General features: G+C 38.9%; 1 protein-coding gene across 18 annotated transcripts in view; it reads left to right on the forward strand.

Annotated features, from left to right (window-relative positions):
• NRXN3 (neurexin 3) overlaps positions 1-17407 on the forward strand; it is a 1785202-nt gene that overhangs the window by 1257001 nt on the left and 510794 nt on the right. The gene's annotated exons all lie outside the window — the stretch shown is intronic.

The following is a 17407-nucleotide window of genomic DNA, read 5'->3' on the forward strand; positions in this document are numbered from 1 at the left end:
TACAGCTTCATGGTAAAGGGCTGTTATATTGTAAAATACCGTTGATGTCAGCTCTGACCGTAATAATTTTCTTTTTATAAAATGGGATGGATTTAGAACTCATGGAAGCAAAACATTGGCATGATGAGAAAAATTGGGGAGAGTTTAATTGGTTTTCTGGTCACCCACCTTGCCCCTGTTTTGTTTTTCCTTTTCATAAAACGTTCATTCCAGCCTCTGCCAATAAAAGCCTTTTATTTTTTATATTGGCCTACTGTTCTTCTCCACATAATAATTAGTTGAATTATTATTATGACTGGACAGATGGGAACACAATATCTACAATGCACATTCCCTGGGTATAAGGTTGATATATAGGTGGGTATCCTGGCTATAGGGCCACTATGAGTTGGAATTGACTTGATGGCAGTGGGCTTGATTTTTTGGGTTTTTTATCCTGACTGAACTAAAAAGAAAAACAAGATTCCCATCAGAATTTCTGGATGTACTTTGAAGTAGAATCTTCTAATCCTCTGGAATGTATTCCACGGTGTTTTTCCAACAAAGACTGAGGTGATCTAAAAGTAACCTGAAGGACATAACTATCACACCAGGTAGAAGTCAAGGGATGTATATATTAGTGCCATCATAATATGTGATCATGTGATCTTAGTGATGTCAACTTATTTAGACTAACATTTAGTCTTTGGGGGTACACCACCTTGGGGACAGCAATAAGAAGTGGTGACAGATGTCATGCGAGTACGTGGATGGTTCTGCTACTAGACTCTCAACTACATTGATGTTCTCAAAGTGTGTTCTGAGTTTCTATTAGACAGTAAGTAGTAGGTGTTTCAAGAAAAAAAAAGTTTCCTAGTGAAATCAGTTTGGAAAAGTTCTCAATAAACAAAGTGAAATGATACATGTATTTGTTTTGTTTTGCTTTTTACAATAGGATTACTCAGGACTCTGAATATAATAAGTGCCCTGTGTTTTTTGTTTTCCCAAGAAGGAGGGTACATACTATTTCTTAAACTTATTTGGACATGAAATGCCTTTGGGCCATAATATCTCTAAAGGCCAGTGCCTTGAAAGGCTTTGTAAAATGGTGAACTGTATGATCTCTGAAAGTTCTTGAAATCTCTATTATCATCTGAATAACTGGCACTTCCCAGCCTTTGCCCTTCATCTGTAGAGGGTTGACTCTAGCTGCTTACTAGACTTTGTCGTTTGTGCCTTTTTCTCTAAAAAAAAGATGGACCCTGACTGCCCTCACTCCTTTTTACCTTGGAGTTTATATATAATTCATACCCTCAGCCAAGCACTTCCTAAATGCCCGAAAGTTTTTGTCCTGTCAGTTTTTGTACATACAAGTAAACAAAGAATTATAAAATTTACAGGGATCAAAATAATCATCCGGGGCCTCCCCACGTATTTAATGCAATCGAATAATGTTGTGTGGTTATAGGAAATGCTAGGAAAATTGTAAAAGCTTTAGGTAGAAAACTAACAACCGATAAATTGTGTGTCCATAATTACCTTGGGTTCACATTACACTTCCATGTATAACACATTTTAGTCTCCCATTTTATCCTCCTGTAAAACGCTGAAATATCATCATAATGGGTATTATTTATATGCTTTTGTACTAAAAGAAGTGTCTTCTAGACCTCTGGTATTTGCTGAGTAGTACTTGAATAAGATTAGTGGGTTCTCTTTTTTTAATCTTGGCTTCACCACATTTTAAACTCTTAGCATTTTAGTTTCTTCCTCTGCAAATGGAATAAGAATATCTTTTTCACTGAGTTGTTATGAAGATTAAATGCGTGAATACAGATAAAACACATAGAACAACCCTGGCACCTAGAAAGCCCTTACTAAATGTTAACTATTGTTATTATTGAACACAGAATATCTCTGAAAGGATGTACAAGATGCACACAGCAGTCATTGCTTCTGTAATAAGGTATAAAGGGACCAGGGGACAGAAATGTGGCAGGGGGAGGGGGTAAAGTTATTTTTTCCTGGATGTAATTTTATACTGTGTGAATTTTTAAAAAATCATGTATGTGTTTTACGTGTAGAAGCCATGGTGGTGCAATGGCTAAAGCGATCGACTGCTAACTGAAAGGTCAGGTCGGTGATTCAAAACCACCAGAGGCTCCTCGGGAGAAAGATGCAGTAGTCTGTTTCTGTAGAGAGTTACAATCTCAGAAACCCTGTAGGGTCGCTATGTGTTGTAATTGACTTGATGGCAGTGGTTTTGGGTTTATGTGTTTTACCTAATCCAAATTAAAACTAAGCATCAATGGCTCCATTTTACAAATGAGCAATTGTGACTCCAATGTTATAAGTGTCTTTCCTAGTTCATATGGATGGAAGATAATAAAGTCAGAATTTTAGCAAGGGGTTCAAACTTCAAAGCCAATTTTTTTCTAGTATACCATCTTGTAGACAGAGATGGTTCATAGTTGAGGTGTGTGTAGGATGAGTAGGTGGTAGTATTAGATATTTCTGGAAAAATTTTGACGATGTCTCTTTTCCTAAATTTTATAGATTGTTGGCACTAGTCTTGCATTTTTATCATTTCTGCTGTAAGTAGAAGCCCATTCTCAGTCCTGTATTTCTAACTTGGACTTTAGTAGACTGGGCAGTGTGACTGGGCTAAGGCTGGCATGCATGGGGTCGTAGGGAAATACAAATAGATTGGCACCGTGGAAGTTAGCATGTGTTCGCTTGGCCTTTGATTTACTTTGAACACTAAAAAAAAAAAAAAACCAAACCCATTATCCTTGAGTCAATTCTGACTCGGAGTGACTCTATAGGACAGAGTAGAACTGCTCCATAGAATTTCCAAGACAGTAAATCTTTATTTACGCTTTATGGAAGCAGACTGCCACATCTTTCTCCCGGCAGAGCGGCTCAATGACCTTTTGGTTAGCAGCGGAGTGCTTTAACCACTGTGCCACCAGGGCTCCTTTTGAACACCAAGCCTCCCATTTTTGTCTGTCCTCTTTTTGTTGAAAAAGACATGTAAATTTTCAGAACCCACACAGCCTCTTGACACTCTTGGACAAAGGAAGTAATTGTACTAAGAATTCATCATGTGTCCCAAAGAGGCAAGACCAATGTTGTCTTTAAAAAGCCTTTCATTCATTCTTTTCATGTAAGAAACAAAATTGCCCACTTTTTTTTTTTTTTCACAGCTTGTAAATTCCAAGAAACTCCGTATCTTTTCTTTTTACTTGCTCTGTAGCTAAAAAATATAAAAGGTTCTGTATTGTTCAGCAGTGCAAATCCATAATACTCACAGCTCCTCACTCCTGGCTACAACAAGCTTTTCAGAAGTTTATGCAGGGACCATCTGAGTAATAAATCACAGAGGAGAAGGATGCTTCAGCCAGTCACCCTTAGCTACTGCCTGAATAAACTCCAAGCTTTATCATCCCATAATGAAGCTGCCTTGAATGTATGTTTCATTTTATTATCTGATGTAACCCATCCAGATAAATTTAACTTCTTATAGATTTTCTTCCTCTTAGTATTCATATCTTCCCAAGACTTTTCATTAATATTATGATACTTGAATAGCAGTATTCCCCTCCTTTGCCTTTATAATGTAATGGCTCTAAACTGGCATTTGGTGAATTTATCATCATTGCTGTTCAAATTAGGTCAGTATTTTTATTTCATTATGCTGGAAGTCCTCTTAGCTGCAAAATCAAGCTTGACTTCTTTTACCTAAAGCCGTGTTTCCAACAAATGTTTCTTAGAGGTTTTTGCAAACCAGGGATTGCCAGGCTCTCCCCAAGCCCCAGCCCCACATCACCCCTTCTTTTTGTTTAGTTTGGTTTATGCAACCACTGAACATATTTTTATTAAGTGGTAATTGGAAGGCATGTAAAGTAGGAAAAGATTAACGACGTGTCCTCAAGGAGTTTTCAGTCCAGTGTATGAATGTCAGAGTGGGGAAGAGGAAGGCAGGGAGGGAAGGAGAGGTTGATAAGCAAACAAAAAACACAACAGCATGTAAGCTTTGCTATAGGAAGTTCTTTCTCAAGGTATAGAGGGAATATGGAGAAAGGAGCCTCTCAAAAGCTGCTGGAACTTGAGCTTTTTTCTTAATATGCTATAAACTGAAGTCCACTCACTCTTTTTTGGATTTGCCTTTGGGTCACACCTTTTTCACTATTCTTTTGAATTAGAAAGTGAAAAGGAAAAAAAAGCAATTAACTTTGGTTTAAAGATGAAGAAGCAACCTATAGCAAGTCAGTCATCTTACTCTAGCAGAGAAGAAAAAGCATTCACATGTCATTAGTATGTTAATCCAGAGAGTTTGGGCTTTGTTTCTCAACAACGAGGGACTACAACTTTTAGCCCACGGTTACTTATTACCTTTAGTGGCTTTGCCATTGTGAAGGTACTTAGGGACTGAGAGATACTTCCAGCAGGTTTTAAAGACTGCGATACTTGGATTTAAATTCTTACTGAAACAAAATATGACATTGGGAACATTATTTAATCTCATTGAGTCCATTTCCTCACCTATACAATGAGGCTAATAATAGTGCTATTTCATAGGATTGTTATGGTAATTAAATAAAATAATGCATGTGAAACTCTTAGCACAATACCTGACGTATCAGAAACCCTCAATAAGTTTTTGCATCACTCTCTTTATTGTTGTTAGTTGGTTAGCCTTCCTTACTTTTTTCTGGAACTTTCTCTACTTCCATTTCTCCACTTAGTTAGCCTAGGACTTTGGTTATGATACCTAGATGATAGTCTGGGTAGTTTCTGAATCAGGAAATGCTGCTTTTTGTTTGTTTTTTCCTTTTTAATTGGCTCTTTTTAAAATATTTTCTCTAAGTATATTTTGTGTTTTGCTGCTACCATTTGCAAATGATTTGTGGGTACATCTTTCCCTGTTCCATCTCAGAGAGCTCCAGCCTGGTGAGACTCCTCCCGTGTGGGGAACTCTCCTGTTTTCCTTAAGAAATCTACAACAGTCGCTTGATGAGATGATTTTATTGGCCTCTCACCCTGTGGTGTTTTTGCTGTGCATGATGGTAGAGCATGTCTAGAAGGCTCACAGCGCCCAGCTCAGCACTGGATATGCGTTCACTCTGCTTCTCAGGCCACCAATTCATCACACCTATCACAGGTGTCTCTGTCCTTGCCATGTTGGTATAGGTCTCAGACTCTTCAGAGAGAGAGGCAATTCATTTTTTTTTTTTTTTTTTTGGTGGGGTAGCCCATGTTAAACACTACAGTATATGATTATCAGACTCCCCCAGGGAAACACCGAGCTACTTCTCCCATTGTGAAGCACTGAGGCAAACAAGTCCAGCAAAGCCATCAAATTTAGCTCCAAAGACCGAAACAGGGCTCTATAAACGAGGACAAGATTATGGAGTCAGACTCCGTTTGAGTCCCAGCTGGCCTTCTCACAGCTGTGTCTTCCTGGGCAAGTTACTCAGACCTTTCTTTCCCCATCTATTAATTGGGAAAATAGTGGCAGCTACCTGTAGGGGAGGAGCCCTGGTGGTGTAGTGGTTAAGAGTTCAGCTACTAACCAAAAAGGTCAGCAGTTCAAATCTACCAGGTGCTCCTTAGAAACCCTATAGGGCGGTTCTACTCTATCCTATAGGGTTGCTATGAGTTGGAATGGACTCTATGGCAATGGGTTTGGTTTGGTTTTGGACCTGTGGGGGAGGAGCCCTGGTAACACAATGGTTAAGGGCTCAGCTGCTAACTGAAGGGTCGATCTGTGGTTTGAACCCACCAAGCCATCAGTGACTTCTTGGGAGAAAAGATCTGGCAATCTACTCCTGTAATGACTACAGCCTAGGAAACCCTATGGGGCAGTTCTACTCTGTCATATAGGGTTGCTATGAGTCAGAATTGATTTAAGGGCACACCACAACTAGGAAAATAGTAGCAGCCACCTGTGGAGAAGGAGTCCCTGCAGTGGTACAAACAGTTAAGCACTCAACTACTAACTATAGAGGTTGGCAGTTTGAACCCATCCAGAGGCACCTCAGAAGAAAGACCTGGCGATCTGCTTCCAAAAGATCACAGCCAGGAAAACTCTATGGAGTATAGTTCAGCTCTGCAACACATATGGTTATCATGAGTCAGAGCTGACTTCGCAGCAGCTGGTACTTTGGAGGTGATGGAAGGATTCCATGCTTGGCACAAACCAAGGACTCAATGATTATGAGTTGTTGTCTTGTCACGTAGGCACCTTTAGTTATGGAAACCTGTTGCTTTTATACAAAAGTCAAAGATGAGAGGGTTCAAAGCCTAGGGCTCTATCCCTGAAGGATTCCTGAAGAATACCAGATTAAGAAAAGATCTCTCTCTGGATAAATAGAAACCCTTAAAGGAACCACTGTAAGTCAGGTTTGAACAAGCCTCTGAACAGTGAGCTTGGAAGCAAGATGTGAGAGAGGAGTAAAGAAGGGAAAGTTGTTTCTGGGCTGGAAATGATCTGCATGTGCTAACTGAGAAAGGGTCGGCGGGTAATCAGCCCATGAGGAATGAAAGCAGTGTGGAAATATTATTGCAGAATATATAATCTAAAAAAAACTACATGAAATATTCTGCTTGTGGCATGTTCAGCATCCCTCATGTCTCCTTTACAACTTGCATCTTCCACTTCCCAGACTATCTCTGCCCATCCCTTACTACTGCCACATTGTAAGTCCTTTCATCTTCTTCAAAGTATCTACATGAAATCAGAAATGAGGCACTCATAGCATTTCACTGACTATAGTTTAAAGCTTTCTCAAGACTGGGAATCTCTCCCAAATTCTGGTAAACTTGTCACTACTTCCCGTCTTCATATGAGACTTTGTTTCTTCATCCAGATTCTAGAATGTCACTACCCAGAGCTTCAAATCAGGGTGCCAGTTATTTCAGAGATAACTACGGCTCCTTGGGACACTATATAATATTTATTGAGTCAATATGTGCACAGAGATTTTTTTTTTTTTTAATCACCTTGTGTTTACCTGAATAAGTGTAATGGACCAGAGTGGCCCACATTAAAAAAAAAAAAAAAATTATTAAAGGATTTTGATGTCTTATTCCATAGTGCATTCTAGAACTGCTCAGACATTGAAAACTGTCCATCAGGAACATCCTGTGGATTCAGTAAAATTTATTCTGAAAGGCAGTTTTTTGGAGGGGAAGGAATTCTGCAATCCAGGCACACTATTGCGTTCTCGCCCCAGCTCTGCCATTTACTACTGTGGGACCCTGGGCAAATCATTTAGACCTTTTGAACTTCCATTTCTTTTATTTTTCAAATAAATTTAATATGCTTCACTTGTGGCATAGATGTGAGGCTCAAAGAAAACCGTGTTTCTGAAAACACCCTGAAACCTGAGAATCATTCATTCAGCAATTATTATTATGTGACAGAAGGTTCCTGTCTTCCAGGGATGTCAAAATAAAATAAAAATGCGTGCTCCATCGAATCTTTGGAACCAGGGACTAGGATGGAAATCCAAGTATCTCTAATAGAATGTCCAAAAACCAAAATGTGGGTAGTCTTTGATGCGATTTTTTTGATAGGAGATCATCTGGACTTGGCTCCGGAAAGAATTAATGAGAATGACACAGATTCAAATCTTCTCCGTTTCCACATTGGCCGTATCTAATAACTTGCCATGAAATTGCACTGGTTTCTACAAAGCAATTGCATATGCTGGCTCTCTTTTTCGACTGAACATGTCATAATATATCCGTCTAGATCAGCATTCCATTTTTAGGAAAAGTCAGATGCTAGTTTTTAACAGAGGAAAGAGTTTAAAAACCTATGTCCTATATTCTCTCCTGGAGAAGGGGAAATTCTTTAGTATTCAGCAGGTAATCTTTTTTATGGTCCAGGTAATGAGGAACCTGGCTGATAATTGTTATTCTAGGTGGTGCAAGGATAGAGGCAGTTACTCACATGATGCTGCTTTATCCAGATAGACGTGGTAATTACAGCAGAACAAATTACCATAGTCTGAAAGAGAACATCACTGAGAGCAAGAAACAGATAAAGAAGCCTCTGTCACAAAAATGGAGAGAAGGCCAAGAAATCAAAGCAGAATATTCCAGTTGCTGTTTACAAGAAGAAACAAGGGCAGCAAAATGGAATGTCTTTCATCTAAGTGTAGGATGAAGAGATGGGAGGGATGAAACATAGTCCCCAAAATAAGGGTTATTATGCATGGAATGGATTCAATGAGATTGACTACTCTTTAAAAAATCTGTAACAAAGGAAAACAAATTTAATAAACAATTAAGAACTAAAGAAGGACATTGAAAAGCACATAAAGATTAAAACAAAATTTAAAGTTTGGAATACTTACTGTACACCAGTCAGCAAAGTTGACCTAGATACAAGGGTATTACTGGAATTTGTTAGAGTACACATTGACTGATATTCGCTGTTTTTGTACAATAATGACAACCAGGTCCAAGAGAGTAGGAATCAGAAATGTTGACTTAAAATGATTCGTTGATTGAATTAGGTACTTCAAGTTATCATGATATAGCTTGGATACTAACGTTTTGTAGAAACAAATAACAGTATTGGGAAAAATGTATATTCTGATGAATCTAGAGAAATGCAAAAAAAAGGATATAATTATTTTTTAATTTTGTTGAGAGACATCATCATCTCTATTCATGTGTTATTTAACTAAGATGTATGAAGAACACACTTAACGTTGAGTTTGGTTCTTGGGTCAGAGGGAAGTGAAAATGATAATGATGCTGAAAACAATAATAACAATAGTTAACATATGTTATATGTACGTCATGTACCACTGTGCTAGACAATTTTCATGGAGTATCTCTTTTATTTCTCACAACATATTAGATAACCCGTAACTCATTGTCGTCAAGTCAATTCTGACTCATGACAACTCCATGTGTTACAGAGTAGAACTGCTCCAAAGGATTTTCTTGGTTGTAATAGATGGCCAGGCTTTTCTTTCATGGCCCCGCTGGGTGGGTTCCAATCACCAGCATTCAGATTATCAGCCAAGAGCAAACTGTTTGCACCACCAAGGGGCCTAACATATTACCCAACCCCAGTGCCGTCGAGTTGATTCTGACTCATAGCGACCCTATAGGACGGAGTAGAACTGCCCCATAGAGTTTCCAAGGAGTGCCTGGCAGATTTGAACTGTTGACCCTTTGGTTAGCAGCTGTAGCACTTAACCACTAGGCCACCATGGATAGGCAAAATTATTACCTTGATTTTTTTAGGTATGAATGTAGAAGTCCTGAGGATTGAAAGAATTTGCCCAAAATCACACAGCTGGTGAATAGTAGAATGGGGTTTTTACCCAGACATTCTAAAGATAATAGTTGTTGACAATCTATTAATAACTAAGCATTGGGGTGATATTTATATACATTAGCTATCTCAGTGGCTTTTAACCTTGGATGCATATCAAAATCACCCGGGAAGCATTTTAGAACCCTGATGCCCAGGACCCAAATCAGACTAATTAAATCAGACTCTTTGGGGAAGAGAGTGGGAATTGGCATGGGTATTTCTTAAATATAAACATGAGTGTAATATAAATACGAGTAGTTTTAAAAACCTTTCCAGGAGGTTTTAATACCCAGTTTTTAAAAATCTCTGTGCATTTAATATTCAGTGCAAAATCTATACATTTGCGTTATTCCTATTTTATTTATGAGGGAACTGAGATACACTGATGATAACTGACTTGGGCAATCAAGGTCACGTACCTGTTAAAGGGCTAAACTGATTTAAATGCAGTGCTGCCTGGCTCAAGAGGCCACATTCTTCCAGATGCCTCAATGTCTAGCTATTTTTACTGGTGCAATAAATTCACTTGTTCCTGTTATTTAGCATTTGTTGAATTTAGGTTTCGCCTCAATCTCTCCTTAATTGTGTTCACTATTGAATACACACAAGAGGAGCCAGTTAACAGCGTCTTTTGAACAACCACCCTGTCTGGACTATTGTATTAATTGCTGTGGGAAAAAACAGGGGAAAAATTGTAAATGTTTCTTCTTCAGAGATCTCTACTCTCCCGCAAGGCTTTGTGGCCTCACTTCTGGGTGGACCATGAAGTTCCACAATTTGTTTGCAAAATGTCTGGGTTTCCTAGGACTGGTATGGCAAAATACCACTAAGTGGGTGGATTTAAAGACCAGAAAATTATTTTCTTACAATTCTGGAGGCTTAAGTCCAAATCAGGGTCTTGGCCATGTGGATTCCTTCTGTAGGTCTCTTCTAGTTTCCAGTGACTACTGGCAGTCCTTGGCCTTCCTTTGCTTCTTGTACATACATCTGCCTCTGTTGTCAGGTGGTGTCTGTCTTCCCCCTACATGTCTCCCTCATATAAGACACCACTAACAAGGGATTTGGGAACCCTGGTGGCATAGTGTTTAAGAGCCTGACTACTAACCAAAAGGTCAGCACTTCGAAGCCACCAGGAGCTCCTTGGAAACCCTATGAGGCAGTTCTACTCTACCCTATAGGGTTGCTATGAGTCGGAATTGACTTGATGGCAATGGGTTTGATTTTGGGTTTGTTTACAAGGGATTAGGATCAGGGTCCAACCAGCTCTGGTATTACCTCATTTAATTTAACTGATAACATCTGCAAAGACAAGTTCTATTTCCCCAAACAAGGTGACATTCACCAGTGCAGGGATTAGGACTTCAGCATATCTTTGGGGGCGGGGGGGGGGGCCCACAATTTAATCCATTACAGGAAGTATCCATAGTTTACATCCCACTTTAACAGAGGATCATGACCATTGATATATAAGAGGTATGATTACAGAGGAGTGGTGCTTTCTCTTGAATTATTTTCAAGAAGGCAACACAATGCCCATTCAAGGTGTTTTTGAGTTTGATCAACTGTCACAAGTCATTTACAAATGAGTCTAGAAAAGCTCTTTTTTGCATGTGTATGTTTAATAAAATGCAGAGTACAAATATAAACAATAAAACAAATTTCATCAGCAGCTCATATACTAGATCTGAACAAGAATTTTCTTGTTCTAGCAATAGAGTATTATTGAGAAAAGTGGCTGATATTACAAAGTAAATATTTTGAAGTATTGTATTTCAAGGTAAATATTTTCAAGAATTGTGTCCATCTGCATATACATATAACAAATAAATATATACATACATACTGTATGCATATATACTATGTATTTCTATATATACACATATACATATTGTATGAATACACATATACATATTGGTGGAGCCCTGATAGCGTAGTGGTTAAGAGCTCACCTACTAACCAAAATGTCAGCAGTTTGAGTCCAACCAGCTGCCCCTTGGAAACCCTATGGGGCAGTTCTACTCTGTCCTACAGGGTGGCTGTAAGTCAGAATTGACTCATTAGCAATGAATTTATATACACTGGCAATTATTATAGAAAATTGATTTTATTACTCCCTAGCTATTCCTCCTTCCTCGTATATAATCTATTATTTAAAAATATATTAATAGTGTTCATATTGATATAAACTTAAACAAGAAAAAAGCTCTGTTATGCTGTGTATATTCACATATGGTACACAATATGGATGATTACTTACATAATTGTGGATCCAAAAGTACATTTCCTGATATATCTATATATGAATTCCCAAATAAATATGAAAGGCATCCACATATATTAACCAATATGGGATATATTTACATTTACAAACATGTGCTTTCTTGGTCCTGCATGTTGGGTAGAACAAATATTCTCATCTATGATTGATGGTCAGAGTTATTCACAGATATTTACAGAGTTCCACCCATCCCAGTTTGGATTCAGTAGGTCTGGAGTGGGCCCTGGCATCTGTATATTTAGAAATCTACTTGGATGACTCTGCTGCTTAGCCTGAGAATTGTTCCTGAAGCCAGTGAACAGCTAGAAATGAGGAAGGAAAGACACCAGACAACAGAAGTTCCAGCAAGTAAAGGATCAGAGGCCTGGAGAGTCCCTCCCAGGAGGGTGGAAGTTTAATTTGTTTGTTTGTGTTAAACCAGTGAGCCCATACTATGTTTATCCTTTCACTTAATTCATCTAGTACACAAACGAAATGTAAACAGTTAACATCAGAGAAAGAATAGCTTTTGTTTTTAACCTCTGCTTGCTTTTTTAACTATTACATAGTCCATGGAGTAGAGGAGAACTTCTTGGAGAAAAAAATACTCATTTTCATGTTATTGTTCTTTGGTCAATGCACTCCTTAGTAAGGTTTATTTCCTATTGAATAAAAAAAAAAATTAACTTCAGGGAGTTAGATAGAAACCCATTTTTTTTTCACCTCCTTGTATAATGCAAAGGGAAAAGATAGCTGGACTCTGCAGAAGGAGGTATTAAGAACAAGGCCAGAGGCAGCTGTCTTGCAATGTAATAAACCAAAAAAACCAAACGTATTGCCATCAAGTGAGTCAATTCCAACTCATAGTGACTCTATAGGATAGAGTAGAACTGCCCCATAGAGTTTTGAACTGCTGACCTTTTTGTTAGCAATGGTAGCACTTAACCAGTACGCCACCAGGGTTTCCTGCATTGTAATAGAAAAGTGCTACTGAGATAGAGCATAGTTTAAAATAAGCAAGTTTGAAGAGAGAGGGATTTTTCCTTTCTTCTTAACATTGTTCTCTTTCTTGTGCTCACTTAGTTCTTCAGCTAGATGGTACCTTATGATAAAATATAAATCTCTGTGAAGCCCTTCCCCAAACCTACCCACCACCTGAAATGGACCTTTCTGATCTTTATACCCCTGTTCTGACTTCTAGTGACCCCCATCTTGCATGTAGCAATTGTTCACCAGTCTGTCTGCTTTTAAACTGCAAGATCATTGGTAACAAAACCCATGTCTTAATCACCTTTGTTGGTGCTCAAAAAACATTTGTTGAATGAATGAACACTTGAATGAACAAATGAACTAGGATGGTTACTAGTAACCCCTACAGACCTGCACATGTCTTCATTAAGGGAACTTTCCCTTTTCTTGAGTGTCATAATTTTTGTATTTACATCTTAGGTGATCTAGCATAAGCTTGAAGAACAACCCCCAAGTTATTAAAAATAAATTCTTAAGGTGTGCTTAGTAATTGGGAATAATCATAATGGCTTTTTTTTTGTTTGTTTGTTTGTAGAGGGAGTCAGTGATCAAGCCCCAGAATCCATTAGTTTGACTCTGATACTACAGTTTATTTCTGTCATGGAGTGAAGAGGGCAAGGGGACAGTGTGGGAAGAGAGTATGGGGCAGCTCTGTGATCTATGTATGAGTGATTAGGGCCTGAATTTTCATACCTTCTGGGAAGGCACATTGACAATAGGCAGAAAACCCTTACCTGGAATTCACTGGCTGACAGCCTGGCCAGTCAAATTGTGGATTAACATGGAATCCAAATGAACTGTTGAAACAATATCTCAAACATATTTTGCTTAATGAGATTCTGTCCCTGGCTAGCAGGTCAGCAGCGTGATGTACCAGATTTCAGTTTGCAGGTGTGTCTGGAATAAGGAACCTGAGCTCACGCATTACACTCACGGCTCCTCCTTTGCCCCAGCTGCATCCATCAGCTTCCATCATAGACCCAACAAGTGACGCTAAATTGACAAGAGGCTCAATTTTCAAAGCACTCTGTGAACTAGATTCTTGTCATTTCTCCCTCTCCAATCTTACAGGAAAGGCCACAAGTGCATTTTCTTAAGGGGATGTGCCTCAAGCAGTGTTTTATCTGTGCCTTGTGTAGGTGTCTTAGAATTTCCAAGGCTGAGTTACAAACCAGCCAGCCCCCACCCTCATTTTCATCACCTTCCTCCTCCTTCTTTTTTCTTTAATCACCCATCCAGACCTGGGATTCTCCTACAATGCCCTCTCAGGAAGTCCTTTGCAGAATGTTTTAGCTGAGCAATGAATTGGTAGAGGAGGACCTGAATGAAGGGTTTCAGAAAAGAAACACTTTGCACATGAATCGTGCCTTTCATCTAATGATCACAGAGCCCCAGACAAATTAACTCATCCATTCTTCACACAGCTTAGTGAGATAAACAGACGGAGGCGATCTACTCACATCGATCAATGGAAAAACAGAAGCAAAGAGAAAGTGTAAAATTCTTCAAGATTCCTAGGGGCTTGGTGGTCGTGTTTCTAGCAAAACTCTTAGGTTTCTGCCAGCCCCTAACCTCTGTCCATTTAAATCATGGAATTCTGCTGTTAAAGTAGAAGATAAATGTGTGATGGAGGAATTCAAGCCTGGTCTTCAGCAATCCTTAAAGAAGGCAGCTCCAACCTGGTTCCACAGGCCATGGCCCTAAAGAGCCCATTCTCCTCAGGGTTCCTGAATACATATGGCTTTTCCAGCTTTGCAGAATAGAAGCAGTATGTTTTCAAGTATCTCCTACTCTGGTAATTTCTACTTTGGTCGTTGTCCAAGGACAGTCTCTGGAAGGCTATTTGATCACAGGCTTGACCATTGCCACATTATGGAATCTAAAACAGCATTTTAGGCCACAATCTATTGTGTGCCAGATGTTGTCCTGGGTTCTAATTTACTTGTAATCTGATCTCCACAACAGCCCATTTCATAGGTAGGAAATTCTCTCAGACATTTTAAGTAATTTATGAGGTAAACTTGGGGTTCGGATTGAAACCAATCCAACTCCAAAGTTGGCTCTTTAGATTGAATTTCTGGTGAAGAAAGAACAGGTTCTCACCTCTCTTTGTGGTTATACCTGGCCAAATTACATATTTATGTTAGCCCTCTAGTCCCTGGGAACAATTCTGTTGACCACTCTTAACTTAGAACTGTGATGATTGAAGTGTGGTCTCTGGATTAATATGTAGCAACAGTATCACCTGAGACCTTGTTAGAAATGCAAATTCTTAGGTCCTACCCCAGACCTACTGAATCAGAAAGCAGTGTGCAGCCCAGCAATCTGTGTTTCAACCAGCCCTCCAGGTGATTCTGATGTCCACTGTCGTTTGAGTGCCACTGACTTAGATGAGTTACATTTCCTCACAGAAACTCCTGTCGTTTGAGTGCCACTGACTCAGATGAGTAACATTTCCTCACAGAATCTCCACCTGTCTTGGAAAGGAATAACACCTGCCCCCTTTCTGATGATTCACCTGTCTGTAATGCCTCAGCCTACGAAGGCACTTTATCATCCGGTTTTCTCACATGACCCTGGTAGCAACGGTTCAGGGGAGGTATTACTATTTCATCTCTACCCAGAGATGTAAAGTGGCTTGTCCAAAGTGGTATGCCCAGTGTCAGATTACCAAATAAACAAGGTAAGCATGAGTTTACTTGTGCTTACCTACTAGTCTGTATTGAACAATTTCACATTTTTTCACCACATCAAAGATTCTGTTTCTAGGTATGGTTGGCATTTGCCTTTCTCCCAACGCCACACCTTCCTACAGAATGAAATCCTCTTTTCAAATTTACAGTTCCTGACAGAGACTGATTACCCAGTCAACAAAGTAAGCACAGACTTACTTGTGCTTGCTTACTAATCTGTAGTGAACAGTTTCACATGTTTTTCACCACATCTTTGAAATTGAAGTTGTTCACTGCAGATGAAACCCGTGCTTACCTTGCATAATGGGTATTCTGAGCTGGTCATGCCAGTCTGTTTGATCTTTAACCCAGGTCTCTTTTCCTCCACACCTTACTGCTTAAATCTTCCTGAATATAATCAGTGTTGACACACAAGTATATGTAAAATGATTTGTGTTCTCTTGGCGGGGGCGGGGGGGATAAACTATAAATCTTCTTGTGATACAACATATTTTTTTTCATTCTACTGTATTTTCACTCATTCAACAATTAAACTTTACAACAGGCACTAAGGGAGGTGATATTTAAACTTAAAAATGTGCAAAGCAGATGCATATTCTGATAAAACCCACTTTCCAGAACTCCTGACAGGTAAGCAGAAACTTATTTTATAGTCATAAAAATCATATAATTAGGGTGTAAAAAAAATTCATGTAATATGTTATCTGCTAGAATGTACTGATTTTAGGAGGGATTGTTTTTAATAAGTAAAGCTAATCATATTTTAGTTTCTAAAAATAAATGCAGCTGTATATAAGCACAGGAAGGAATTTCCCTCACCTTCCTTCACTGGCCAGATAAAAATGTTTGGCAGAAATACTTAATTCAGCTTTTTAAGGAAGTATTGGCTGTTTTCTGCTGTTTAAAACTAGAGGCCAAACTAAAGAAACTGTCAGGGTATGCTTATATAGCATTTTTATTCATTCATTCATTTATAAACAAAACAATTATCTATCGAATACCCACTGTATACCATGCACTATGCTGGGTGCTGCTGACACTGTTATGAACAAGACAGATTCATGTACATAAAGCTTCCTGTAGAGAAAGACAGGAAAATAATAAATTGATTTAATTTAATAATTAATATTTAATAAAGAATACATAAATAATCATTTAACTAGAAATATGAAAATACATTGTATACTCAGTGTCTATAATTTGGGAACCTAGCCTACTTTGGGGACTGTGGAAGGGTTGGGGTATCAGAGAAGAGGTGTTTTGATATGATTTTTTTCATAGTATAAGGACCATGTATGGGAATTAGTTGGAAATCATGAGCTATGGGAGCTGGAAAAGACATTAGAGGCCACCATGTCTATCCTACTTTCCCCCAGTTTAGAAATGAGGAGACTAGAAAAGATGAAGTAGGTTACCCAAAGCTACAGTCAGTGAATGGAAGATGTGTGAGTGAACACAAATTCAGGCCAGGGATGGGGGCATGACTTCCCCCCAAACAAAACAAAAAAACAACAGTTGCCGTTGAGTCAGTTCTAACTTGTGGCAACCCCATGTGTGCCAGCGTAGAACTGAGCTCCGCAGAGTTTTCAGTGGCTGATTTTTTGGAAGTAGATCACCAGGGTTGTATCCTTTCACCACACTCATTCAATCTATATGCTGAGCAAATAATCCAAGAAGCTGAACAATGTGAAGAAGAACGTGGCATCAGGATTGGAGGAAAATTCATTAACAACCTATGTTATGCAGATGACACAACCTTGCTCGCTGAAAGTGAAGAGGACTTGAAATACTTATTGATGAAAATCAAAGACCACAGCCTTCAATATGAGTTACGCCTCAACATAAAGAAAACAAAAATCCTCACAACTGGACCAATAAGCAACATCATGATGAATGGAGAAAAGATTGAGGTTGTCAAGGACTTCACTTTACTGGGATCCATAATCAACACCTATGGAAGCAGCAGTCAAGAAATCAAGCTATGCATTGCATTGGGCAAATCTGCTGCAAAAGACCTCTTTAAAGTGTTAAAAAGCAAAGATGTTACCTTTAAGACTGGGGTGGCCTGACCCAAGCCATGGTGTTTTCAATCACCTGATATGTGTG

The sequence above is a fragment of the Loxodonta africana genome, chromosome 10 (assembly GCF_030014295.1).
Source record: "Loxodonta africana isolate mLoxAfr1 chromosome 10, mLoxAfr1.hap2, whole genome shotgun sequence".
Taxonomy (NCBI): Eukaryota; Metazoa; Chordata; class Mammalia; order Proboscidea; family Elephantidae; genus Loxodonta; species Loxodonta africana.